We start from the raw sequence: 25628 nt of genomic DNA on the forward strand, positions 1-25628 counted from the left end.
GCCAATAAGTAATACTGTGGTACCTTGGGTTACAGATGCTTCAGGTTACAGACTCCACTAACCCAGAAATAGTACCTTGAGTTACGTTGCTTCAGAATGAGAACAGAAATCGTGTTCCGGCGGCGCGGCAGCAGCGGGAGGTCCCATTAGCTAAAATGGTGCTTCAGGTTAAGAACAGTTTCAGGTTAAGAACGGACCTCCAGAACGAATTAAGTTCTTAACCCGAGGTACCACTGTACTCCTCAATAGTATCTGAAGTATCTGAGGAAGTGTGCATGCACACAAAAGCTCATACCAATAACTAACTTAGTTGGTCTCTAAGGTGCTATTAGAAGGATTTTATTTTTTTACTTTGTTTCGACTCTTCAATAAGGCATTCATTGTTTCTTTACTGGGTTCACCATCTAAAATTTATCTCATGCTGTGTTGATATGACTTGCACATTTTTGTTTACTTTTGGTCTCTGCCTTACAGGGAACCCACATGCTAGACAAGAGGTGGGGAACCTGTAGCCCTGCATTTATCAGAATACAAACCTGGAGAAGAGGAGGTTAAGGGGTGATATGATAGCCATGTTCAAATATATAAAAGGATGTCACATAGAGGAGGGAGAAAGGTTGTTTTCTGCTGCTCCGGAGAAGCGGACACGGAGCAATGGATCCAAACTACAAGAAAGAAGATTCCACCTAAACATTAGGAAGAACTTCCTGACAGTAAGAGCTGTTCGACAGTGGAATTTGCTGCCCAGGAGTGTGGTGGAGTCTCCTACTTTGGAGGTCTTTAAGCAGAGGCTTGACAACCATATGTCAGGAGTGCTCTGATGGTGTTTCCTGCTTGGCAGGGGGTTGGACTCGATGGCCCTTGTGGTCTCTTCCAACTCTATGATTCTATGATTCTATGAAACTACAGAGACAGAAGGATGCCTGTCTGCAAAACCTTTCAAGAGGAGCAGGCCCATTGCCATCACCCAGAACGCCAGGGCATAACGCTAGGGTCCATGGGTTCCATAGGGGTCCACCAGGGCTGACACCAGGATTATTGTTATTACTTTTTAATTCAATATACTAAAGATCTGGCAATTAAAGGAGAAGTACTAAGCCAGGCAGATGCAACAGCTGGTATCTTTCCTTCCTCACCCCCAAAATGCTTCTGGGCTAGAGGCACTTGGAGAAAATAAGATGGTAATCGCATTAGCCAGCTGACCTGGTGCTTTTCCTTTCAATGTCCTGTGAAAGGAAATTTATGCCCATTGATGAATCATTGTCCCCATGCATGCTAAGTTGCCAGAGGGGTCCAAGGGGTACTCCATCTCCAAAATCAGCAACCTGTGTCTTCCCAGCAAACTTGCCAGGGAGAGAGGACAGTTAGGAATCTTTCTAGGCTGATATGACGTTTCTCCCCTGACCTAGATGGAAAAGTACTGGGATGTCTGTTGCCTGCTCCCTGCCACAGAGTAAGCTTTCTGTAGGATTGGTGCTTCTAGGAGGTCCCATTCCAGAAAGTTACAGATACTTAAGGGGCACAGAGGGCTATTGGGGGAAGAGAGAAAACAATCACACCTCCTCTTGTTTTGCTGGTGGGAGCATCCTGTGATTCTCCAAGGCAATGTTTGGCCTCAATATGGAATCATCATGGTTCACAGATAAAGAAACTACTAGGGAGTTGGGAATGTTGTAGCCCTGCATACACAAACTTGGCTGGTACCTGCAATGTTTTTGTGTCTTTAATGAGCCATCATTCAAATGGATCGTTGATTATTCCTGTAGCTCTCTGTGTGTGATGATTTGTGATATCAGAGAGGACCAGAAATCATTTAAATATTTTTGTTACAGTGCCATTCAAATCAACCAGGGGAAGGGGGGGGCAAGTAACATGCTCTGCTGGCTACTCACTGTCCCAATCAGAAGAGAGCACTTTAGGAGGTCCCCTTATATTTGCACCAGCTGTGTGTGCCTTAATTTAAAAGTAATTTCAAATGCTTAATTCGGTCACTTCATTTTGAAAAGAGGACTTTTAATAATGAAATACATGCACACCTGCTACAATGTAAATATGTCCCCTTGGTCTGAAGATTTTTTTAAATATATATTTAAATAGTCCTTTTTATTAAATCTGAAATGTCCAAATCACCAAATCATAGTCAGTTGCACGGAAAAGTAGTTTTGCAGGATTGCTTTCCTGCAATCTTATCTCACAGCTGCAGAATGTCCGTTGATAATGCTGCCTTCATGTTAGACAAGCAATCAAATAATTTGATTGTTCTGTGCTTCAGAGCTATGCTTTAAAAATTAAGACTGCTTTGTGTCTTGTGGTGTGACAAAGTCCTTCATTTTATTTGTTGGCAAGTTTTGAAAGCTCTGGCTTTCGCAATATTCCCTTCCTCCTCCCACCCCATCTTCACACAACCAATTGATTCAATGTGTTTCCTATATTGAATTATTCACACCTTTATCCTACTGTGAACTCCTTTCAATGTTCTTCAAGCAGGCCAGCTGATAGTATCATTTCTGTCTGGAAAGAAAGGGGAAAATATGGGTGAATTTGACCCATCTAGTAGAACAAACATGTAGAATCCTGTTATTCAGAATATGCCTTGAGTGGCTGTGTTTCCACTATGCCACATGCAAGCACATTTAGAAGAACCAGTAACCACAGAATAATTAAAGGGATTTCACACCTCATGCTGAGATCTTTTAGAAGAGATCTTTAAGAGCTAAAGATTGGAATAGTGTAATGTTGGCTACTTCAACAGTTCTACTGTTTCTTTTAAATGGCTGCTGAGGACATTTAACTGCTCAGTGACCCTTAATAGTGTAATGGTTGTTTATACTGGTTCCCCTTAAATCAGGTTGGAGAATTGTAGGACGTGGTTCTCTAACTTCTCTGTTGGTCCTTTGGGTTCCTTCCCTCCTCATTCCTGACCTACATCCTCTCCAAATGTTTTTCTGATTAGAATGTGCTCTTGAACAGTGATAGTGTTTCTTGTTTGTCTGGATACAGATGTGTGGGGTAAAGGTAAGAGTCACACCATTCCTCCAACCTCTGGCACCTGCCCACCATGGACCTGTAGTCTCCAGAAGGTTCACCATCTGGAATGCAGCCATGGTGTAGTGGTTAAGAGAGGTAGTCTCGTAATCTGGTGAACCGGGTTCACGTCTCCGCTCCTCCATATGCAGCTGCTGGGTGACTTTGGGCTAGTTACACTTCTCTGAAGTCTCTCAGCCTCACTCACCTCACAGACTGTTTGTTGTGGGGAAGGAAGGGAAAGGAGAATGTTAGCCGCTTTGAGACTCCTTCGGGTAGTGATAAAGCGGGATATCAAATCCAAACTCTTCTTCTTCTTCAACAACAACCTGATCCCTACCCTTGCTTTAAAGGATCACTGGTAGGTAAATAAGAACCATAGATGTTTGTAGAGTTCGAAAGGACCCCAAGGGTCATCTACTCCAGCTCCTTGCAATGCAGGAATCTCAAATAAAGCACCCATGACAGATGGCCATCCAACCTCTGCTTAAAAACTCCAACTGAAGGAGAGCACACCACCTCCTGAGGTATTCTGGACCTAGTAACATACAGCAACATCCCTTACAATCATACCATTTTACAATATTGAGAACCCTAGAGCAAAGCACCTGCTCATTTGTAACTAAAGGAAGTTGCCTTGGGTTCGCAACATTCACTACGCTGGGCCAGTAACCAGAACAAAAGCCCCATTAGTTCCATGGATGTGGCAATAATTATATTAATGTGCAGGTGAGCTCACCAAAGAAAGAAGGGGGGTTAAATTATTTAGGTAATTCAGGTAGGCTGAAGTTTTGTGAAGAGACTCAGCATGTGCATTTTTAAAAAGGAACACAGTATGATCCTAGGGATGAGTGAAAAACATGTTTGTTCCATGCTGTGTGTTCTGGCATGAAGGAAGCCTTATGGAAAAGCGTACAGAAAGCAACAAGGTAGACTGTGAAACTTGCAAGTTACTTTTATGTGTGTCTTCTGATGGCAAGGTAAGAGGAGCCAGGAAACTATTGTACACACAATCTTGGCTTGATAAGGGTTCACAATGTTATTTTCCAAATCTTTTAAAGGACACCAGAATTCATCTAAAAAACTAAGGGGCAAAAAGTCACACACACCAACTCAATTTCCATGCCTTGTACCAAAGACGTAGGATGGGGAAGCTGAGGCCTTGCAGACCTTGCTGGACTACAATTCCCATCATACCTCACCATTCCCAGTCTGGCCGGGGCTGATGGGAGTGAAAGCCACAGGTTCCCTGCCAGTCACATGGACTGAGCATAGGTGGAAGATGGTAGCAGAAAAGTGGCTTTCAGTCAGTGCAGTAAGTTCTCCTCAGTCTCACACTTCAGTAGTCCTTGAGTTAAGGAACAGGATATTAAATAATGTCTGGTGGCAGCCAAGAACAAATGTATGTTCGAAGAGGCAAATAGTATACTATTATGTCTCATTTTTTAAAACAATCTGCACACATTTCCAAAGAAATGCTAGGAATTCTTGTTTTATTTATTTTTGCTTTCTGTCAGTATTTGTTTCTGATCTCCCAGCATTGTGTGTTGACAAATTAACTGATTGCAACCATTGTTGTTGGTGTCAAATTAGCTGATTTGTTGATGTTATATAGTAATGCTAGTTTGCAAGCAAACAGGAGTGAGTGATTTTCACCTCACTTTCCAATTTGCACTTTCTGTGGTCGCCTTTACAAACTGCTTTCCCAGGTGTATTCTTGTTTGTTTGTTTGTTTGTTTGTTTTAGAAAACAGAAATGGTATTAATTTACAAATCATGAAGCAAAGTTACCAACGACAACTATTAATTAGCTGGCACATCTGCCGTGAAGGTGTTTCCGCAAGCCTTGTCTTAAGTATTCTCCAGCCTCTTCCATTTTGGGGATCAATGCTAATTTCCAGCGCTTACTAGCAATCATAGATGACTAGCAGTTAAAAAACCATCAGCCCTGTCACGTTTTTCAGTGAACAGAATCCCTTTCCAGATGGCCCATCATTTGGATAATGGACAGCCTGAGGGGATAAAAATGTCACCTGTTGAAGTGAGTCGCTAGTATTAATATAAACCGCTATTCATGAAGTGGACAGGAACCTGAAAACAGCACTATGGATTTATAGGGCAGTCATTAGCCTTTATTTATTTTATTTATTTATTTATTTATTTATTTATTTATTGGCAGCACTTTGTGCTTCCCAGTTTATATAGAAGGAAATACTATGCTGTATTATTCCCCTATCTTTTTGGCAACATATGCTGCTTCTCCATCGATCAGGCTAATGATAGGATATACAATGTGTATATTATGTAAAATGTGACAGCTAAAATGTTTAGAGATGCCACTATACAAATCAGCAAATGTGTGTGTTACATACAATATGAAATTCAGGCTAGTTCATGAGCAGAGCTACAAAAAAAAAAAACACCAAAACAATCTGCGAACACACTCTGATGTAAAAATGCTTTACGGGCTAATCAAGGCACATAGATGTGGCAGGAATTGGATGAAACCCTTTCCAGATCTCTGGTACTACTACTAAAAATAAATCATGAAAAACACTTCTGTTATTGTATGAAACCAAACATAGGGTGATTCTACACCAGCACTTTTTCTCTGGAATTTCCACTTTCTCTTTCTCATTTCACAGAAATTCCAGATAGCATGTTTTCCCATTGTTGACTTCCAGGTATACTGAGCCGGGCCATTGGTCCAACTAAATACATGTTGTCCATGACATCTGGAAGCATCTGAAAACCAGGTTTTCAGACAGGAATGTTTTGGCAAATTTCCTTAAAAATAGCTCAAAACAACTGTCCGGATTTTCACTTTTTGAAATATCACAACCCTACTCTGAAGCACTATTAATAAATTTCTAGGTGTTTCCTTTTTGAAGGCTCAGTTGAGCAGGTATTTATTACCATTGATACCTGTGAGACTACAATTCCAACTATGATCGGAAGGCTCAATGGCAGTTCATCTGCTTTGAATGCAGAAGGCCCCATGTCAGTCCCTGGCATATCCAGATAGGACTAGAAAAGACTCACTACCTTAGAGAGTCACTACTAGTCAATATAGGCAGTACTGAGCTAGGTAGGGCAATGGCCTGACTGATTATGATGATATTCTACCCATCTGACTAGGTTGCCCCAGTCGCTCTGGGTGGCTTCTATGCTTGTATGATAATTATTGACTTGCTTTAGGATTTACAGCATACGTTTCCTAAAGAATAGTTCAGGGCATCACACAACCATGCTATCAAAGCAAGAAACATTAAAAATTCCAGTTACCAAGTAGAAGCAGCATAAAACAGAAGGATAAAATGTAATCTATCACAGTATAGATCTGTAAAAGTAGCATCAGAAAACAAAGCAATAAATGTGACCTGTACTTCAGCACAGAAGCATAAAACTATCTCAGCTAGTTATTGAAAATGTTGTTACAGGCCAAAAGGTCTTCTACAAAGAGTGATATTTGCCCTCAGCCAAAATGTCATATTGGAGGGAGTTCTAGGGAACTGGGATGACTATAGAGGAGGACCTTTTCCTGGTCACCTCTACTGCAACTAGAACACTAAAGCAATGGTTCTAAGCAGTTTCCTGGAAGTAAGTGCCACTGAGCCCACCTCCAACTGAATGTTGCCATGATTGAGATGTTGGGTGGATCAGGCCAAGCCAAGAAATATTGCTGCCTGAAGTGAAGGGCAAGATGTCATTTCTCCAATTTCCTGTACAGGAGCCAGTTGGGCAGCTAATTGAATCGTAGAGCATCCAGCACTGTATCTGAGGGTGCCAGGTTAGCTTAGGGGGCAAAGGGGCAGATTAGGTGTGGCACACACAGCTCTGTCATTCAACACGTCTCCACCACTTTCAGCCCCCACCATCTGCTACCTGAGGCAGCTGAATCATTGTGTCTAATAGCAGGGCTGGCCCTGACAAGATGCTTTAAAAATATAGTATTGTAATATTTGAGTCTTTATGTATGCTATCTGAAGATAAAGATGTCTTTGAAAGGCACTAGATCATATACATCAAGCACATAATACTGTTGAATTTTATGGACAGCCATATCTACAACAAAGGTGCTGAGTGCCCCAAATGATATTCAAGAGATTTACCAGAAAAGACTTTGAACTATTTATAATAGATCCATTTTAATACTATAAATAGTTCAGTGCTTCTCCCAGTTTTGAGCAGATATCCATAAAACAGCACATTTTCTCTCGTCTTTGGAGCTATATTTATTCATCTCTGTGCTCTGGGAACACCACCCTTTTCTTCTTCACTATTTTCAGCTCAGCTTAATGCTTCTGTAGTCTTTCCCATCTCATTTCTCTCCTCCTCTTGGGCTGACCCTCTTGAGAAATGCAGAACCCTTTTTATCTCCACATAATGAGTTACTTAGGTTTCTTTCCATTTCTTTCTATCCTCATGGCCACCTCCGTCATCTCTTTTGTGTTTCTCGTTATCCATTTGTTTTTCTGGTGAATTTTTTTTAATCATTCAGTGATGATGTTGTTTTCATTACCTTGTGTGACACTCACTTTTTCTCCTCGTTTGTCAATGAATTCCCAAGCTTCTGCCCTTGCGTGTAGAAGATATATGTGCTGTATACTCTTCCTTTCAGGTAATGTGTAGAGTGGTCCTCAAAATATTTTCAGGACTGTGAGCATGCTGCCCAAGCCCATTTAGTTTTCTAATCAATCTTTGCACCCAAATTCAGAGACAAAGGAAGTTTCACTTCATCCTTCAATTGCTTGTGATAACGGTGCAAGAGGGGACACTTTGGGGTTAGCCTAATGGGGTGGGGAATACTTTAAGGACAACAAGCCAGGGAAAGTTTGTATCAGCCATGCTCTCCAAGGACTGCTCCACATGCTACTGTATATATATTGTGATAATTAACTTAATAGCTTTATTGTGAGATACAGGCAGAACTGTGTGTATTTCCTCATTCTATGCAAGGTAGAAAAACAAAACATGTTTCCTAGAACTTTCTCTTTTCATATGGAATTTTTGCTAACCCATATTATTCTGTGGAGAGGTTTAAAAGAGTGTGTGGACAAGCTCAGATTAAATGAATAAATAAGGCTTCAAATGTTCAAGGGACAAGATTCAGTGTCCTGTGAAGAGCTTTGCTATCCCCATGACTATTAGAAGCAGAATACATTAGGCAAAATAAAAATATGCAAATGTGATTTATTTGCATAATTTATACAAGTCCCAGAATTCTACTTTCCTTAATGCAGAAATTTGTCTCTTGTGGCATTTGTTTTGTTTGGGCATGGAGTACACTGGATACTGGTGTATAGAAATGGTAAAGTTAACAGACGGTAGTTGTTTGTGCTATATGGAAGTCTGTTTTACTGCCCAAAGCTTAAACTAGTGGTGTGCCTTTTTGCTTATAGCAAAGTCCTACAAATACTTTGTCAGGGGTGGGGAATTTCCAGTCTAAGGACTAATACTGGCACTCCCAAGAGGTCAAATTTGGCCCACAGAGTTATATAAACAATGACGGCACACACCTACCAATCAGCTGATATCACTCTGATGCCAGCTGATGGGGCGGCATTTTATTTTGCATTGATTTAGTGTGCCAGTTCCCTGCCAGGGACAGGTACAGGCAGACAAAGCACAGTGTGGGCCTGATTGAAAGTGCTTTTGCAGACAGCCCTGCCCTACTGTTTAAATCTGCAGTCTTTGGAGGTTCAAAGAGTACCACAAGGCTGTTTGAAAAAGGGCTTTCACGCAGCTCTGCTCTTTGAACCTCTGGAAACTGTTTCAATGTAATTTGCTGAAATCTGATCCAATGTAATTTCCCAGTAGCGGATTGTTCAATCCATAGAGCACCAGACTCTTAATCTCAGGGTCATGGATCCGAGCTCTACACTGGGCAAAAAGATTCCTGTGTTGCAGGGAGTTGGACTTGATAACCATCAGGATCCTTTCCAATGCTACAATTCTATGAGAAGATTCTGGAATGCAGGGTTGTTAAGAACTCTAGAAGCGCAAGCATTTAGTCTCAAGGCAACTTTGATACATCTTGCTTTCTGTTATGAAACTGCACAAACCCATTTTCATTACCTAACAAGGTAGCTCATACATCATGAAAGATTGTGAGAGATGAAACCAGTTCATGTGACATAAATTAGGAAGAAATGTGTTGCAAATGCCAGATGCTGTAAATAGTAAAATATTCATGTGTTGCACAGGCTTGTAATCAAAGCTATCTAAATTATAGGAAATGGTGTGTGGGTAGCAATCGTCTGTTGCTATTTTTAAGCAGGCAAAATTAGGTGAAACATCTTGAAAGCAGGAGTATAAAGAGAGATTAGTCTGCAGTATTCCTACCTCCTTACAAAGACATACCTATGTTTACTGGATCCGCCAAGACTTGTCAAGAGATAGAGGCATGCATCCCTTAACTGTATGCCAACAGCTATGCTTACAAGCTTTAAATTAAAGCAGAAAAAAATCTGGAGGGTGGAAATGTATTGACTTGGTATCACTGTGAAGGCAGATGCCACTGGATCAATGCTAAACTCCGACTCTGACAGAGCTGTAATGGAGGGCTTTTCACAGAGCCATCACTTTGTTGCGTCCTAAGCAATGGTGTGGAACAGATACTGGAAATGGGATGTGTATGTATGAACTCTACGATCTGTGACCTGATAAAATGAGAAAAATAGATGGACATGCCCTTGAGTAAAATAACAAATCTAACTGGACAGAGATTCATGGTGGAAACACCTCTGGAAATAATAGTTGCTATTTGCGTGGACAGGCGGAGCCCCCAGATCCTGCACGGTCCCCCCGTCATGTGGAATAATGACTCAAGACAACGTGCTATGGGATTAAATTGGCCACAACTTTATTAAATTTCAAATGTGGGTAGACCTTGGCTCAGGCATTGGGCGTTCTCCCTCCCCGGTCCCCAGCCGGGGACCTAGGGAGCATCAGGGTTATCCAGTGTGTGTGGGGGGGAGGATGGGCCAGCTCTGGAGAACATATGTTCAAGCAGAGATAGCCGCCCCTGTAACGCCGCCGCCGCAGGAGAGAGCAATGACGACCTTTCGGTGTACGGCCAAAGCCTCCCTTCAGAAAACCCCTTTAACGGGGAACCCTGGTATCGCCGCCGCAAGAGGAAGATGGACAAAAGGATTCCGCCCAAGGCCTGATACCGCCAAAGTTGTGACGTTTTGCTACGGGAAAGGCGAAACCTGTCAATGCAGGGAAATTCCTTTCCGGACCTTTAACAGCGACCTTAACGTAGCAGCGCCCGCATACCTGTGAAGAAAAGTTAACCTGCAAAACCTGTGAAGAAAAGTTAACCTGCAAAATAAGACATTAACTGAGGGTGGGTAGGGTGGGAGAAGCTCTGGAGCCAAGTGAGGATTCCCAGGTAAGATCCTCCCTCTATTGTGTGGGCAGGTAATCCCTCCCCTACCTGGCCTGGTCTCCTTGGCAACGCTTCCCCCAGGTGGGATTGGACAACTGACTGAGGTAGGCGGAGACCTCCAGGTATCCCACCTGAGGGAAGGCAAAGCCAAGCCTATGCTGTTGGGGCCGCTCCAGATCTAGGGGCTGCACGCGTCCACGCAAAGGGTGCCCCCCGTTTTAAGCGGGGAACAGTCATTCTAAGTGTGTTTTAAAGAGTAGACTCAATTGTAATTCATGACAAAATTAATAGCCATTCAAGGCAATATTTTGGTTTAAGGAAAATACATGTTTGTGAGTGGTATGATAAACTCCAATGCTGACAAACCTTACTCACCAAACAGTTTACATCCAGTAGGGAAAGCGTGTTCTCCTTCATGGAGAGCACGTGTTGCGGTGGGGGCTGGCAAGACACCCACTGTTGCTAGGCGGAGAGAGTTTGGCCACCATTAACATTAAGCTTCCTGTTGCTGGGGAGATTTAAATGTTGCTATTTTATGATTGACAGCCATAGCTCTTAAATACCCTGAGCGCAGTGTTGAGCTTCCTCTTTTCACTGCACGCATCAGAACAGCCGCCCTCCCTCCCTGTTTTCAGGTTGTTCGCTTGACCTTGCTATGCCTGTCATGGGGTCGTCTGCTTTTGGGGCAGGGGCCCAGTAGGAATTTTGTCCATTTGGCTGATTAGTGGGTGCCATTTGATTTTTGCCTACTGCGTAGCAAACCGTCACAACTTATAAGGTTGTGGTTAGGCATTGGTTTTGGAATTGGTTGGTGGAGGGGTATGGATTGGCTGTGCCTGCCCCTCCAAAGTGCTGCTGCTGCAGGGGTTTTCCGTTAAAGGAACCCAGGGGCTCGCCATGCTTTTGTCTGAACCGTGTCAAGGGGTTAAGGCCATGCAAGAGCCCCTGGGAGCATTTGGGGAGAGGTGAGGCATGATTCCCAGTTCCGTCTCTCTCCCCAAAATGTTTTCCCCTTTCTGACTTCGTGGGCGTGCAATGTCAGACTGTCCCCGTGTGGGGTCAGATAGTCGCAACCAATGCCTAAGCAACCACTCACATCGCTTGTAATTTTAATAAAGTTGTGACCAAAATTATGACAAAAATCTTAAACAAAAATTATGTGTCAATTGTGTTTTATTCGGGGTGTCTTGGGGACCTTGACACACAACTTTTAGGCAGCATGAGACAGGTGGCTCAGGTTTGCTGTGCCATGCAAGGGTAATAAATTGTTATTATTAATGTGTTTTTTACCGCCAGGGATAGGGAGAGGTGCTTGTGGGGTTTTCTGCTTTAGATGCCAAAATATCTTCAATAGTTCAATCCCCAATGGCATGTTCAGGCAGGGCTGGGAGAGCCCCCTGTTTGAAACCCCACGGAGCACTGCCAGTCAGCTAGATGAACCACTAGGTGTGACTCAGTATAACAGAGCCCATGTGGTGTGGTAGTCAGAGTGTCAACTAGACCTGAGAGAGCAGGATTCAAATCCCTACTCAGTCATGAAGCTCTCAGTGGGTGACCTTGGGCCAGTCCCTGCCTCTTGGCTTCACTACCTCACAGGGTTGTTGGGGAATAAATGACAACCATGGATTCCACCTTGGAGAAAAGGGTGGGATATAAATGTGATAGGTAGGTAGGTAGGTAGGTCTCATTCGCTGAATGGTCTGTGGTATCATTGATGCAATTGCCTCTGCATAATTGTCCCTCTGCCCCCAGACATTATGTTTCTGCAGAAAAAAACACTTGGTATTATACCAATAAAATGGAAGTGCATCTTTGAATAATAGTTCTAATTTATTAATGTAATTGTCCTTAGAGGTATCCCCCTCCAAGCAAAGCAAGAGTTCAGAATGCCATTTATTTTTTAACATACTCTGAATGCAACACAGCAAACTGCTAGCAGAATGAATGCTATAGTTGCCAATTTGAAAAAGAAAAGCCACTGAGCATGTTGCTATGATGCTTTTTATGTGCACAATATCAAATAAAGCCACAATTTTATTTAGGCACTTACAATTATGCACAATGACTATTTTTATCCAAAGTTGTTTTCATAATGAATCCCTATTCCCTTATTTTCAAATTGGCTTTAGCAGAACAGAGTGATTATAAAGCATATTAATCTTCATTTTTCACACTGAGATTCATTTCCTAAGGCTGGAAACAACAACAACTAAAACCATCAGCATCTAGGATACATGAATGTAATGTAGATTGAACACCAAGCACAAGGAATTAGTTAGCGGCTCTAGTGCCTTGTTGATTTCTCAGTAAATAGACTTAGATTGATGAATGGGATGGGGCGAGGGAACCAAGCAGGTAAGCTAGATAGCCAGAGTGAAGATACTTTGCAAAACAATAAATGAATTCCACTCCCTCCCACCCACATTTATTAGGGGAGGAAATCAACATAAACTGTCTACTGTCATTGTCATCCTAGGGTGAAAGTTCATATGGGAAACTTATGCTGGTCATAGGGAATCATTTATATTGCCATTTAGAGACAGACCAGTAGTTGAGACTAATTCCCTCTGCTGCCTACCATCCTGTCTACAAGGGGGAATTCACCTTGCAGGCACTGGAAGCAGACCCCAGCCCAGAGAGACTTACTAAGCCTTTCTTCATTTACCCAGTTATTTCAAAACTGAAGCCAACCTGGTCAATAATAGGAAAAAGGCATTCTATGTGTGTAGGCAGAGCTTCATAATGGTTCAAACATGAAACAACACTGCTGAATTTCCCCACCACATCGCCCTTCTCCCCTCCAAGTTCTTTCCTTGGAAGACTCAAAGCAGAATCTCTAAGACTACCCTGTGAGGTAGAGCCATTTTCCCTGTAATAACAGTAAAGGTATGTCAGTAATTTTGATCCAGGAAGTATTGAAATGGTTCATATGCCTAGATAACCCTAAGTCACTATGGTATGTTATCGGCTTTTAAGACTATTAAGTTTCCTATCAGGGAATTAGATGTGGAGGAATGGGACTCTCGCTCGGAAGCATCTTGTTCTCCAATTTCGGAAAGATCCCAAAGGATGTTTTTGGGTAATTGCTTATTCACTCTCAGAGCTTTTTGCTTGTTATCAAATAAATAAATGAGCAAAAGTCAGAGAAGAAATTACTGAGACATGGGGAGATGCTAGTTTCTAAGTGGTTAGCACTTAGAAAATGGGTAGTGTGGCTGGCAAGGATTTTGTTTCTTGTACAGTATATAGGAAAATGGGCATAAGTCTTTATATAAACTCAAGGCCAAGGCAGCTGTAAAACTGGACAGTTCCTCTTTTCAAATATAGCTTAGAAAATATACTGGGTGTTTTCCCCAGTCATTAACACACTCTACACTGCACTTAATAAACAAAACCTGGAAACACAAACCGTGGGGTTGAGCAGAAGGTATGTGTAGCAATTTTGCCGCTTGGGAGGAATGTGTGAGAGAGAGTCTGTTTTCTCATTTTCCAAAAAAAATTCACAGGGGTGTTATATTGCCATGGAGTTTTGACTTTATTCATAGAGCGGGGATTTCCCCACAATACTGAACTAAAGAGGTCTTGGAGAGCATTTTTCTGAGGTAATATAAGAATGTTAGCTACTATATTGAGTAGCCACTCTTTCTGAGAAAGTCATCCGCTAAGGTTGTCCTGCCAACTTTGCAAGGGTACTACATTTGTACAGTCTCCACTGCTTTCTACAGGATGTCATGAGTGCCATGGGATTGTTATGGAGGGAGTTGGAGCAGGACTACCATGAAGAGCATCCTAGCAGGATAGGGGAGGGGATATCAGGACGCCAAATATCTGGTCCCAGCAAGAAGGCCAGTAGTCTAAGGATTGGAGAGCTAGATCCAGGGGGTGGACCAAATTGACTGGCAGAGGAGGTAACTCCTGGTGTGAAGCTATCTCCTGTCAATGAGGAGCCTCCTCCTTCTGGGAAAGTGACTGAGAGTAAATTGGACTGAGAGTAAAATGGATACTGAGCTAGCATTGACACTGCCTGTGTCTCAGAGGACATGGAGACATCAGCACAGGTGCAGACAAAGCTTGCAGACCAAAGCCACTTGAAGGAATGCCTATTTTTGCTTGTCCAGGTTGACTGGCACTAAATTATATAATACACTATAGTTTTGTGTGAGAGAGTGGGGGTTGACATCTTAGATTCACCCCTAGGTATGCACTTAAAAACAATCTCAACCCAGCCTAGTACTTCACCATTATGCAAACATAACCCTGTGTGGAGCTGAGGTTTTTTATGTAGCCACATAACAAGCTCCTTGAAATGAGGACTGCAGCAGTATATCCTATCTTGAAATTCCAAACTGTTATTGCCCACATTAAATCCAATCATGTAACAATCCTAAAACATTATTAGTGCCCAATGATGTGGAGTCAAGTGCTTATAGAAATGGCCTCTTAAGTAGAGTACAAAGAAAACAACACCCTGAGAGAGATTTCTGACAGAGGACAGCGTATTAAAATGCTATGAGATGATATCCCAGCTTAGGTTTAAAGAATTAATGAAGAACAAATGTTCCAACTGACATGTAAGCATGAAATTCTCTCTGTGGGTTGACCTTCATTCTTCTGCAGTTAGCTAATGAGGGTTTTCTTTGTTATCTATCTTGCTGGAGGACCTCTGGGCCTTGTATCATTATTGAATGAGCACAATGTCACCTCAGCTGGCAGAAATGTTTTGTCTTTTGTCAGGGAGCGAAGTTTCCTTATGCCAGCCAGTGAAAAGCATAATACAGCAACAGGCAATTGAGATCAGACATTTCAATTCAGCTAAGTTAGCCCCGTGGAGATGTTTAACCTGCTGCTGTTGTTTAAATCAGAATATTTACGCTTGCTTGTTATATGACTCTTGTAGCTACTTCTGGAGTTTGAAAAGGGCTGTTATAAATTAATGATCAGCCAAAGCAATTTATCTTGAGATCTGCTCACCACATTCCCTTTTAGCAGTTAATTATCATCAGTGGACTGAACTGTATATATTTGGAAAATGAATACTTGCAGAGCAGCTGCTTTTTATCTTATTCATAATGGCAAGTATATTGTATCTATCAGCAATACTTAGAGTTGGGAAAAACACATCTGCTCAGGGAGAAATCTAGAGACCTTGTAAAGTGCATTGTTAAACAGTTTGACATGCGAGGGCACACCCCAACATACTTTGATAGCAGACATGTAAGCTTTGCAGACATGTAAGAGATTTCTATGATTTTGTATTTTGTTTGTTTTCAAAATGGTACAGTGCTTGCCTTCAGCTGTTGTAAAATCTGTTCTGGAAAGATAAATAAAATATTGGGGAAACATATTGGTCCAAAAAACTCTGTTGAATGCTTGCATGTATTAGTACACATATTGCTGGCTTCTCGGTTCTTGATCATAGAATCATAGAGTTGGAAGAGACCACAAGGGCCATCGAGTCCAACCCCCTGCCTCAGGAGGCAGATACAGTCATCCATACCCTCTTGTAGGGAGCAAAGTGACACCAGCATGAAGATCCCTCACACATAAGGGTTTCCTCCTTCCCTGAATTGCAAGGGGCAACGTGTCACCTCTTCTTTACCATTTCCAAAGACTTCTAAATCTGAATCAGACATGGCAGAGGTTAGGCCTCCTACGTGGCTGAAAAGCCTTTATGCTGGAATGCAAAAGACTCCCAATAAAGCAAGAGTTCTGCAGATTTTTCCAAAGCTGTAAAGGTTTCCCCCAGTTGGGATGTCTCTTTGCAGAGAGCACACCTGAAGAAAGTTAACAACCAAGTTGATTCTTCCTTACTTTTCACAGTTTAGTTATAAAAAAAATATATTCTGTCATATGTTAATAAAACAGGATAAGACCAGAGTGGCCAAAAGTAAGTAAAGATGGCTGAAATATAATTAATTCATTCATTCCCCAATCATAGCAATAAAACAAGCAGGCAGAGTGCTTTTGTTGTTGTTTAGTTGTTTAGTCGTGTCCGACTCTTCGTGACCCCATGGACCAGAGCATGCCAGGCACTTCTGTCTTCCACTGCCTCCTGCAGTTTAGTGAAACTCATGCTGGTAGCTTCGAGAACACTGTCCAACCATCTCGTCCTCTGTTGTCCCCTTCTCCTTGTCTTCTCAATCTTTCCCAACATCAGGGTCTTTCCCAGAGCGCTTAGATTCCTGCATTGCAGGGGGTTGATCTAGAGCTTCATGGTCCATTCTAATTCTACAATTCTATGTTTCTATCATTGTATTATTAGTCACATATTTTAAAACCCTGCTGTCCCATCCTGTGAAAAGACCTTGGGGTTACTAGGTTTCTGCATCTCACCAGGAACACAAGAATGATAGCAAGGCCTGGCATTGTGTTCCAATATGGACTTCAAGATACGTCTCTCAAAACTTATCCTTGGCAATAGAGCACAGTTCACTGTTCACACAAAAATTGCTTCACTTCCGGATTTCATCTGGATCATTTTGAGAGGCTTAAGTTCTCTGTTAATGACTAAATATGAAGTGCCAAGTGGGCCATCTGTCCCCGATCACCTGAGCTTTGCCATACCCCATCCCTTCACTTTATTTCTCTGTATTTGATTCCCATGTGTGTAGCGACTGGAAACTGATTATCTGAGCTGGCTGCATTGGAGGTGATATGAGCATTTTATCTGTGGTGTCATCTGTGGGGGCATAGTTGGGGGGGCTGCCAGGGTGATGGCTCTGAATGCTGCTCACACTGCCCTCCCTGAGCTAGCCATGCACCGCTTTGCGAGGGATCTGGTCAGATTACAAGTACAGTGGTACCTTGGGTTACATATGCTTCAGGTTACATACGCTTCAGGTTACAGACTCCGCTAACCCAGAAATAGTGCTTCAGGTTAAGAACTGTGCTTCAGGATGAGAACAGAAATCGTGCTCCGGCGGCGCAGAAGCAGCAGGAGGCCCCATTAGCTAAAGTGGTGCTGCAGGTTAAGAACAGTTTCAGGTTAAGTACGGACCTCCGGAACGAATTAAGTACTTAACCCGAGGTACCACTGTAAATGTAAATGAAGACAAGGAGTGTCTGCCCTTTGTGAGCAGGGCAATGTGGTATGACTTTTGTAGCAGCCTCTTGTTAATGATGTTATCTGATGAGTAAGATTCTTTACTTCTGGTTATGATGATACATCTGCTCGGTGTGCATTTATTTCATAGTCCTTTAGCTTTTTTAAAAATATAAAAGAACAGCGGATGAAGCATGTGGTTTATAATACTTCCATTAATTACATGCAGATGCAGTTCAGAAGGGTCAATGGCCTATAATTGGATTCTGTTACTTATCACTACTTAATGTCAAGAAGGCCAGTAGAGATGATGCTGGTATCTGATAAAGTAAACAATGCCTATTTTTATATATTATTATATTTAGGGTAGGGATGGACAGATTTCCATTTTTCCATTAATGTTTTGCTGTTTTCAATTTAAATTCACTTCAGTTTCAATAATGCAGATTGTTTTGAACTCTCCAGGTATAAAGTCACTAAATTATATATGGCAATTCACAGTTATATATATCTGTGCAAACCTTGTACTGTAATTAGCATAGTTCTATATGTGTGTGTATTTTCACCTTTATGTATTCTGGCCTCTTGCTAAGTTGGCTTCCACTTGGTTTATCTAATTGACTTCTCCCCTCCTACTTCCCCTTTTTTTGGCATCAACTCCCTTAAATGATTTTCTCCATTTCCCACTTGTTCTTCCTGCCAGCCTGGCCAGCCAGTGTCTCTGTTTTATCTATGGTGTTAACCTGATTGTTGCCAATTTAACTTATGCACTGAAAATATACTTTCTTTGCACAGTCACATACACACATTTATTGGGTAATATACAATTGTGGCGTCCCATTTACACAAGCAGAACTGACCATTCCACACACCTTCCATTCCTTCATGTTTTGATTTCTATAGATCACTACAATGGTAGCTACCCATTTGGAGCTTTGGCAAGACCGTTTGCTCCTTCTCGGGTGGGCGGCCTCCTCTGTGAACCGGCTCATCGCAGGCCAGATTGTCTTCCTGCTGCCAAATTGGCCAATGGTGGCAGGAATTAGAGGGTGTTTACCTGGGTGCAGGACCAACTGAGCAATTGTGGCACATTGTCCTGTACCCAGTGGAAGGATAAATCTCAGGCCGGGGGGGGGGGAGGGGGCTTGTCGCACCAGTTCTCCCACCCACCCTCCCTCAGATTAGGATTTAGCTCATGGTACAACCTTGCTGTGGACAATGTTGGTTGCCTATTTTTGAGGCTGGGCAGGAATTTTTCCCCTCTGGCAAATTGGTGCCACCATTTGGGTTTTTGCCTACATCAAAGCAATCGTTACAACTTTGTAAGGCGGATAAGCATTGGATAAGCCTAGTCTTGGTTGGAGGGGAGGTTGTAGCCTCTGCCTGCCCCTCCACAGTTAAGAGTATCCTGTTAAAAAGATCCAGGAGGAGTGGCTCCTGTTCAATGCCCAGATGGGGGCTAGGGCCATATCACTCCTCCAACAGGACCGCTTGGGGGATGCCCCGATTTGACGTAGGTCATAGGGCATCCCCACCACCACCACTGGCTTCCTCCATAGAAACGCTCCCAGCAGACAGGCAGGAGTGACATACGGCATTGCTTACCACAATGCCTATGGCCAAACCTTCACTTCTGTAACCAATAAACTTGTGGCCTTATTTGATCCCAAACCAATATGCTGTGTGTTGTCTAGTTATTTACTCCCTAGGCAACAGGGTGGTCATGGGGCCTTGCTACGCTTTTGGATCAGCATGAGTCAGCTGTGCTTTCTCCCACCAATACAGAAATTCTGGCCTGGTGACAACAGGTGTAGGTATGACTACATTGATATATTCTAGTCATTTGATTCCTTTCTTTGCAACATCTTAATGCTCTGTCATTTGTCTCCTGACTTAGGTGCAGAGTCCCTTTTTTTCTTGGGGGTGGGGTGTTCTTCAATGAATAGTTAGCTTCCAACTTCATCTGCTTTTACCATGGGCATGCCACTGAGAGTACAAATTAATTAGTGCAGTCACACCCCATTGAGCTTTTGGGAGATTTCACCTCTATTTGATACAGTTCATCTTGAAGTACTGGTGTTCTTTATTTAAATAAACTAAAATAGAAGGTTCAAAGATTGCATGAGAGTTTCTCAAAGAGGACTCTAGATACATCCACAATATCCTGGGTATTATTAAATATGTCTGTTTACGAGGCTAACTTTAAAATAAATAAACCTGATAGACTAAATCAGTTAATGTGAGCACAAAGTTCTGTATATCAAAATTAGGCAGAACACAGAAAAAATTACATGATTTTGGAAAATTCTAGGCAACACTAAAACAGATTTTGGACAAAAACCTCTTTCAGCTCTACTTGAAAATGAAACAAGGGAAGTTTTATTCATAAATCTTAAGGTACTAAACACTTTTTCTACCACTATTTTGATGTGCAAAGTTCATGTGCATGTTGTTCCTTCCCTACATAAAGAAGTCTCAAAGTCCTTGACTTACAGTTGCTAATATTGGTACCATGGGTTGTAATCATGACTCAGTTGCAGTACAGAAAAAAGTGACATGTGGTATAAAAGCAATAATTTGATCACTGTCTACCTACAAATAGTAATGTCCGGAAATATCATGTACATTGCAGACATCTTAGTGCGTATTAATTTGCAAGCCCTACAGGGGACAGTCTCTTTATTCATACATAAGAGCAGATGCAGTAGCATATGGCTTATCTGCTCATATCTATGGTAATTCAATGTAGATCAGATTTTAATAAGGTAACATTAGTTTGTGCTTTTAAAAAATATCACAGCCTCTTTTAAAAGCGACAGAGCCTAACTTTCATTCTGGCAAAATAATGAAAGAAAAGGCCACTTCTGCATCTGTTAGCCATTGTTTCCACACAAAATTTATGATCATCTACTGTAGTGTCAAGATCCTTACCTGCGTTAAATGTTTTCCACTTCTTGTCTTTATGACAGATGTCATTTTGGTACTCAGTAAATTGCCATATCTGTTTTAAACTGCCAGGTTTTATCCAGCTTCTAACGAGTTGCGGGATTATTGTCTTGCTCACATGAGCCACTTGGCTTCTCTGTTGGATAAAGTCAGATTTGTCATCTTTTCCCAGCACTCTTATCTGTTGTATTTGTCCAGAATTATCACAGTTGACAACTCCATACTGCACTACACAATACAGTTGATGTTGAAGCAGTATCAGCTTCATATCCTCTTCTAATTAATATCAGCATCTGCTCCTCCCATCTTGGTTCCAAATGGCTCAGATAAAATAAATCATTCTGCATGAGAAAAATAAGTATTATTTCCACATTCATTCTGAAGTTTGGGTCTCATCATGCTCCTGAATAGATCACCAGCAGCACAATTGGACCCTAGCATCCCTTCCCTCCATGTGAGTTCCTTCCTTCCTTCCTTCCTTCCTTCCTTCCTTCCCCCAAAATGTACCTGGCAGTGGAAGTGTCAGCAGGAGGGGCAAAACTCATTATGAGGATTGCTGGCACCAGGGCCGTCATTATGCTTGGGAATGCTGTCAAAATAGTGTTCCAGGCACCTGGTGCCCTGGGAAATGTGCTGCTTCTGGGGAAGAATGGAAAGTTGCTGACTGCAACTCCTGTTCTAGGGAGAGGTGGCTGGTGAGCCCATCATGAGCTGGAACCGAGCTTCAGAGTAGGTTGGACTCAGCTCATAACAGACTCAGAAATTTTGAATTGGAGGAATTGATTCCCGAACCATTTATTTACTACTAACAATTGCTGGATGTTAAGGGTATGCACCTTGGAAGCTCAGTCAAGTGGCTAAGCACATCACAGAAAACAGCTGTTTAGCAGGGTTGTCTTTACTAGGCCAACACCAATTTACACCACTATACAGATGTTACAAGTAGTCTTCTCTCTCTGAGACAAGTCCGCCATCAAGTCCCAAGTTCAGTTTCTTGCAAAGTCCTGCAACTCTTCACAAAGTCTTCAGCCTTGACCACAGTTCCAGTTCTTCTTCTTCAAACTGATCCACACTGTTTCAGACAATTTCTCCTACTATAGGACCACCCTGAATGCTGTAACTTGAGCCCCTTATCTATCCAGATTTTCATGCCAGTTCTGCCCGGCAACTCTGATCTGACAGTCACAAGATGCCTGCAGTTGCACTGTGGCAAATGAGTCATCTCTGCGGACTCATGGAGAATTATTCTTTGCCAACCATTGGGACCAGAAGGGATGGGTAACTTACAACTGGAGGAGGTACGATTTCTCCACAGTATCTTGCTCCCTGGACAGTGCAATCCCTTATATTCCTATACAGGACTAATTCCCATTAAGATCAATGTGATTTACTCCTAAGTAAGTGTGGATTGCTTTAAAGCCTTCAATATTTATACTGACAAATTTAAGGGAAGGAACTGTACTCCATATATCTTGTTGACTTTACACCTGAGCGTATCAGAATGCAAATACTTGTGTGTTGTAGCATACCATACTTCTGTACACATTCAGTGTCCTGGTTATGGTTAAGCAAAGTTTTTTTTTAAAAAAAAAGGTTAATAATAAAACAACTGGAGGCTTATTGGCTAGAGTTGCATGCAGCAGGACCCCAGCATTCCATTACCCCACTAGTTGTATCCAATGATAGCACTGATGACATATAACATTTGTTGCCCATTTTAGGATATGGTTGCATAATTTAAAATGCATGGGGTTAATACTTTATGGAGTGTTTATAAAATAACTGCTGGCATTAGGGGTCAAGCATCCAGGTTATTGTTTCCAGATCAAGTTTCTCTGTTTGAAAGATCCACAAAGAACAAGTTCTCCTCATTGAGTGGGTAGTGGGTGCCAGACTCAAACCAATTCAATATTCTGGGGTGCAGAGGAGATGCTACTGAAAGCATAGATGTAATAGATTGCCTTTGTAGCATTCTGCTGTTATTGCTTAATAGAAGTGTTTAACTCATTGCTATGTAAAGCACTTTCCAATGTCTTGCCTGTAAAAGAGCATTATACAAAACAAATTTCTATTCTATTGGCTAATCTAGCCTATCATCTCCTGTGCTCTGTAATGATACACATGTTCTGAATAATATTTTCTTAGCAGCACAAGATTCTACCATTAGAATCTCATTGCAAGAGGAGGAAGAGCAATTTCATGGGGGGGATATGTTCAAAATACTAAATATGCATACGGGCAACCGATTACAAAGTGGTGCACCAGAAAGAGGCAGAGAACATTGATGACATTTTGCTATCTAATCCCCTAGGAAGCTAAACCAATATGCCCAAACTGTTTCATGGTTGCTAAATGCAACAGAATATGAAATAGGCAAGGGGAGGCAAGAGTATTAGAAATCTATAATGAACCAGGTACCTCGAGTGGTCAATAAATTACACTTCCTCCCTTACCCTGAGCTTTATATCTCTGCTTCCTTAAAGAGTGGGACAGGCTAGAAAATTCATAATCTGTCCAAATTGAAGCAACTGTTTGTGTCATCAGCAGCAGAGAGATATCAGGTTGTATATCTTCACTTGACAAGAGGTGGCAATTTAATCTGACAAGTTTCCTGCCAATAAGGACAGCTTTAGGAGTTCAACTGCCGTGGTAAAGATTTGACATGTCATTGAGCGATGTTGTGCAGAAGCTTGACAATAAACTGGAACTTGCTAATGCAGTTTAGGATTGCTGTAAAAATTTATTAGAAACCAGAGACTGTAAAATTACTATACTCCTCAAGAACTGTTTTCTTTGCCTTGCTGAATATTTAACGTACAGCACATGTTTAAAACCTTGTTTTCTCGTGGACTAAAAAGTCTATTATAATGCATGCAAAATTGCAAGAAATTCAATTAAATACCTGAGAGGATAATAGTGCCTTCCCATTCCTGATTTGCGGCCACAGGAATAGGATCAAACCCCTTTCTATTAGTAGGATGCAATGCTATATTGACAGGATGGGAGGAAGAGAAAAGAAAAACCATGGCAATAATAATAATAATAATAATAATAATAATAATAATAATAATAATACCCCGCCTATCTGGCTAGGTAGCCCCAGATACTTGGAGTGGCTTCCAACAAATATAAAAACATAATAAAGCATCAAACATTAAAAACGTCCCAAACCAGGGCTGCCTTCAGATGTACTGAAGATGTACCCACCACTATTGTAATGGTGGGAAGTTATGACTAATGTAACTGTTACGTCAGAGGCAACTTTCCCGCACCTTTTATCACAACACCTAATGTAACAATGGAGGGTGCAATGCTGCTCACTAACTCAGAGACCAATCATAGAATGACACCAGACCCTTCAGAGAGCACAGTTTTCTATAACTATTGACAGCGTTTATTTTCTAACCAGTGTGGTGTAGTGGTAAAGAGCGGTAGTCACGTAATCTGGGGAACCGGGTTCGCGTCTCCGCTCCTCCACATGCAGCTGCTGGGTGACCTTGGGCTAGTCACACTTCTCTGAAGTCTCTCAGCCTCACTCACCTCACAGAGTGTGTGTTGTGGGGGAGGAAGGGAAAGGAGAATGTTAGCCGCTTTGAGACTCCTTAAGGGGAGTGAAAGGCAGGATATCAAATCCAAACTCTTCTTCTTCTTCTTCTTCTAAAAAACAAATAATGTTCATGGGTACTCTCATTTTGACTCAAGAAAATCACCATTTTATAGTTCAAATTGGGAAAAGTAAACACAGTAAATGGACAAAAGTACAAAGATTCACAAAATGTTTAGGGGTATGTGTACCCCTGTGTTCCTCCAGAAAAAAAGCACTGTCTATTGAGAAACTTAGCAAAAGGCCAATCATTTTGGCCCATGTCTTAACAGCAAGAAAGATAACTCTTCCCAGCCTTTAGGTTATAAACTTGGTTGCTGGTAGTGACTGAAGCAACAGTTCTTTCCATCACAGCCTTGAGAAAAGGGTGCAGCTGGTATTCTATGGGTTACCAGGACTGATCTGAGAAAGCCCTGGAGATGTGGCTATGGGTGGTTTCTGACCTAAAAGCACAACAGACTTCCCCTAACAGTTTTGGGTACATTGTATATGAGTGTCGATGTGGAGAGAGTAAAGTGTCATCATTGTGGCATTTTCTCAATGCTACATGTTGATTGATCCTTCTATATTAACTTCTATTTCTACAGCTATTGCTATGGTTTGGTTTTTGTCAGTGTGCAGGATTGTAATTCTGTAATGCTGTTGGTTCTGCTGTAGCTAGGCTGAACATGATGGACCCACAGTAATTCCCTGTGTAAGGAGGGGGAAGATGCTGTCAATTATGAGGATGATGTAATTAATTATTACAATTTACTACCGTCCCTTCACCCCAAGGTTTCAGGAGCTCTCAGCGAGACAGGCATTTGTGCAAATTACTGGTCTTCCTCTGTCTCTGTATAAAAGTGTGATCTGTAAGTGGGACCAATGGTTGAAACAATTTCATGCTCCTGATCTTGCAGTCATTAACTCTGGCCTTGTCCCTCAGCCTTGAAGTTCCTCTCCTAACCGAGTTTGGTTTTTTTCTGCATCACTGGCACCTAAGGGCATCTGAACTAATTCCTGTTTTTCTCCTGTTGCTGAGCTTGTACTGACTGTCTACGTAAGTAAAGCTGGACTTCTTTACTCCCAAGAAAGGGCCCCTATCATTGATATGGGGTGGGATCCAGTACACTGATTAAGATACTGCAGTGTGTTTGTATTCTTGCAAGTAGTCTTCACCAGCATTCCACATTTTCCCAGCATTCTAATGCAAATAACGTTCATCCACTTGTAAGTCAGTTTGGAAATGTTGCAATCTTTTCATTTTGAACAATTAAAGCTTCAATCCTATGCACATTTGCTTAAGGATAAGGATAAGCATATTAGGCAGTGTGGACTGTGCAAATTGGGAGTTGGGTAGGGATTTTGGGGGTGGGTTCCTCAATTGGTCTTCTGGTTCACATTGTTATTATTAATTAATTTTCTATACCGTCCTTCATCCAAAGGTCACGGGATAGTTTACAATACAAAAACACAAAAATACATACCATAATAACACACAGAGAGAGACACAGAGTAAGAGAGAGAGTTTAAAAGGCCATTGATTTTTAAATTACCCAAAAGCTAATAAACCTACTCCATACTGCCCCTTATGTGATTGGTTTAAAGTGGGTTTGGGCCACATTTTTTGGCTGTTTCATT

General features: G+C 41.8%; 1 long non-coding RNA gene across 1 annotated transcript; it reads right to left on the minus strand.

Moving 5' to 3' along the window:
• Positions 1 to 2155: 2155 nt before the first annotated feature.
• Positions 2156 to 23383, minus strand: LOC309527816. Its single transcript, XR_014217373.1, has 3 exons — positions 23307 to 23383; positions 20390 to 20745; positions 2156 to 2511 (listed from the first exon to the last, which is right to left on the minus strand). It is a non-coding gene; the product is annotated as an uncharacterized lncRNA (long non-coding RNA).
• Between the last annotated feature and the right edge of the window lie 2245 nt (positions 23384 to 25628).

The sequence above is a fragment of the Podarcis vaucheri genome (assembly GCF_965113315.1).
Source record: "Podarcis vaucheri genome assembly, chromosome: 2".
Lineage (NCBI taxonomy): Eukaryota > Metazoa > Chordata > Lepidosauria > Squamata > Lacertidae > Podarcis > Podarcis vaucheri.